At 43.6% G+C, this 3,627-nt stretch overlaps 1 long non-coding RNA gene across 1 annotated transcript in view; it reads left to right on the top strand.

The window, feature by feature from the left end:
• Positions 1-3,627, top strand: part of LOC109297021 — a 30,996-nt gene that overhangs the window by 13,539 nt on the left and 13,830 nt on the right. The window contains exon 2 of the long non-coding RNA XR_002097155.1: positions 1,134-1,197. This is a non-coding gene — a long non-coding RNA (uncharacterized LOC109297021). The remainder of the gene's footprint in view (positions 1-1,133; positions 1,198-3,627) is intronic.

Raw genomic sequence — 3,627 nt, 5'->3', positions numbered from 1 at the left:
GGCCCTGCAACCACCAGTCTGGATCTTTCCCTCCCTTACCCCAAGGGGAGGAAGGAGGAAAGTGGCTAGCTCCCTGGTAACCCACTCGGTGGCTAGGTATCATTGTCCTCAGAGCTGCTGTCCCCTTCCCAGTCATAGATTGGGGAACTGTGTAGGAGTGCCATGGGGGGATCTGCATCAGCTGACCAACAGGCCCAGGCCAGGGGATATAGGAGGCAAAGGAGCTGTGTCCTATCCATGGGGCCAGGAAAGCTTCAATCTGAGGGCAGCAGCCAGGGCTGCAGTTTCACCCACAGCAGGAAAGAGGTAGGGAGCATGTCCCTGACCCCAGGCAGCCAGGGGCTACCTCGCCCCATACACTGCCTCCAGCTAATGCCACATGGCATCAGATAGAAACACCTTGTCTGCCATCAGGGCAGGGGAGCAAAGGATCAGCTCACTATCACACCCTGGCTGGAGATTTTGGCATTATGGTGACTGTTGCTCACTCTAGCCATGGGGATGGAACAACTGTGCACTCCCTTTCTTGCTACATGTTTCCAGTTTGTACCTCTGAACTGATTGATTATCCCTAGATTGGCAACTGGCTGTCATTTAAAAAATGACTTGTTACACTTGGAAGTTAATTTTGTTGAGCAGGTATGAATTAAAACCAGGTTAGCTATTTCTACAATAAACAAGAGTGTCCACATATAGAGTTATTCAAGCAAAACTGAACTGTAGCCCTTGAATAAAGTTGTATATAAGTTCTAAATGTCTGGAACTCAGAACTTTTCTTCATAGCTTAAAATCATGGTGAACCACAAAGACTCAAAATCAAAAATCAATTTCAAATATTTAAAAAAAAACTAATTTAAAACCAACTTTCCAACTTTAGTGATTCTGACTCATGATTTTTTTTTGTTTTTTAATACAGTAGATCTGTAATATGAATTTCCTTCCTCTTGAGAAAAACTCTTTTCTCCCAGGAAACATTTATTTCCCAGACCCAAGGGCTCCAGCAATTCCAATCGAAACAGAAAGATTTTCCAGCTACTTCTTTCTTATTATTATATATTCTCCCTTGATCCTTCCTTCTATTTTAAGAATTTCTTGAAAGCTATATGGGGAAGAGCCAACTGTAGTGTCCTTAGGTGCAGTTCATATGATTAACACTTCCAGACCTGATTCAGCATGAAGAATCCGCAACCAAGCATGGTAAACCTTTTTATTTCATTAAGACTTTTCCATTGTCATAAATTTGATTAATTGTTTAATGAAAAAACCCTCATGTTTATCTTATCTAGTAATTTATAAATGTTGCATCTCTATTAATAGGAATGTAATAAACTGAAGCTGCTGGCAGATGTTGCGGCAGTTGCATGAGTAGGGTCTGTGGAGTCTTATGTCCCATTTCCCACATGTACATGGCAGGTCATGCAATTTTGGGAATGGGAAATAAAATTCCTCAAATTCCAGCTGCACAGCTGGCAACTGCCTGTGAAGGGGGGCATCTACAGCTGTGGAGTGGGAAACTCCCTGTTTCCTAACTGCACCCCCACTGCAAGCATTAAAACAGCAGCTGGAGAGCCAGGGGCTCCCCAGATATCACTTCCAGGGGCACCTGGGAACATAAAAAAGCAGGTACATAGATGGGGCTGTCAGCTGTATGCTCGCTTTTTAAAGGTCCAGGGTACCATAAGCCCAGTATCATGGAGCCCTTCTCTGATATCAAACTCACAGTGCCCCAGACCTTTAAAAAGTAGGCACACAACTAGGAGTCTTGAATGAATACCCACCTGCTTTTTTAAGTTCCCTGGGCACTGTAAGCCCAGCATCAAGGAGGGGCATTCCATTATTCAACTTACAAAGCCCCACAGTGCAGTTGGTTATGGGAGCGTGCCCCAGTTCCCCACTGAACAGCCCCAGTTTAAAGAAGCACAGCAGGGGATGGGAAAGCTCCCTCATCCCCAGCTACATATGTCAGGTGTCTCTTTAAATTAGCACATACAGCTAGAGATGGGTGAAGCTCCCCCATCCCCAGCTGCATGCCTGGTATCCTCTGCAGATATAGGAAGGGGCAACGGCTGATTTCAGGACCTGGAGCTCCCCCAGCCCAAATCCCATCACTTGTGCAAGTGGAAGCTTTGTCCTGGACTCCAAGGCTGCTCAGTGCTGGACCCTCATCTGAGTGTGTAGGGTGCACCAGGATTTGGCACTGGGCAATGCCATTCCTGGTTCAGACACAGAACTGTTCACAGTCTGATCCTCAGGGTCAATCAGGCAAGGGATGTGTATCATCCCCCTGAGCTGCCCATGCCCTGAGGCTCACCAGGACCCAGCACCTTAAAGATAGAGGGCTACAGGGCAAATCTCTTTAAGGTGCTGAGTCCTGGTTGTCAGTATCAAGACCAAGGCAGCCACGATCCAGATTACAGACCCAATCAACTATTTGTCAGCATCCAGTTAATGGGACATGACACATGTGCTATTTATGGCACCATACAAACCAACTACAAAATTGTTTTGAGTAATATCTTTGTGGCTGGTGTGCCATTTTTATGGCATCATACATTTGCTGAACATGTGACATATTGCTATTTATGGCATGGTTAACACATTAATTGTATCAGAAATATAATGTGTGCCAAAGGTATGAGAAGATAAAAATGCCAGGGAAATATAAAAATATTAAACTAAACAGTGAAGCAATCCTCTGGACTATTAAAGAACTGCTACAAGACTAACCAAAAGCCAGAGTAACTCTACACAATATATAAACTATTTTTTCAATTATAAACATCAAGTGGCCAAAAAAACAAGATTTTAGACAACTGTGTCTTCTTCAAACAAACTGGATCATCCAAACTAGAGGTTGTACTAAGATACTAATAGACACTTCAGTTGCAAAAAATCTGTTGTGTCATCATAATGAAAGATGTTTCTTATCCTTTCTAATTAAATGAAGCTTCGCATGAAAATGCACAGAAGCAGCATATTTCAGGATATAAAATCAGCATTTTTCACAGAGACTGAAGTGATATCTTTAGTGCATTTCTCTCTCCTGGACAAAGATCAGGTGTCTGTGCTGAACGTGTCAGATCTATCAGCTGCCTTCTGTACTGATGACCATAAATAGAGGTAGCTGCCCAACAGAGGAATCAGTCTTACCCATAGGAAAGAGTTTTAGGCATTTACTTTTCAGTTTTGAAGGCTCTCATGTGAGGTTTTGAAGTTTCAACGTGGACCCCATCTTCTTCAGCAGGTCCTGTGACAAAAGGGAACATGGGCTCTGCTGCTTTCAATGTCTTGATAATTTTCAGCTTTACTCCATGTGACCTGACCCAGGCACTGATGTAAAATGTTGTGCCCATGAACTTTTGTTTGGTGAGGAAGAAGGTTTTCTGAAGCTTGATCCAGAGAGAACTGTGGTGATGTTGGCAGGGAAAAAAGTAACCACAAATATGTGAAGAATTCATGTCCATGATTCATTTCTGAAATTTGCAGTTTGGGGCTATTGCTTCATAGTTTCATAGTTTCATAGTTTCTAGGGTCGGAAGGGACCTGAGAAGATCATCTAGTCTGACCCCCTGCCATGGCAGGAAAGAGTACTGGGGTCAAACGACCCCAGCAAGGTGTTCATCTAAC

This window comes from Gavialis gangeticus, unplaced genomic scaffold (genome assembly GCF_001723915.1).
Source record: "Gavialis gangeticus isolate Ggan-Ray unplaced genomic scaffold, GavGan_comp1, whole genome shotgun sequence".
Lineage (NCBI taxonomy): Eukaryota > Metazoa > Chordata > Crocodylia > Gavialidae > Gavialis > Gavialis gangeticus.
This window is presented reverse-complemented; position numbering and strand designations above follow the sequence as displayed.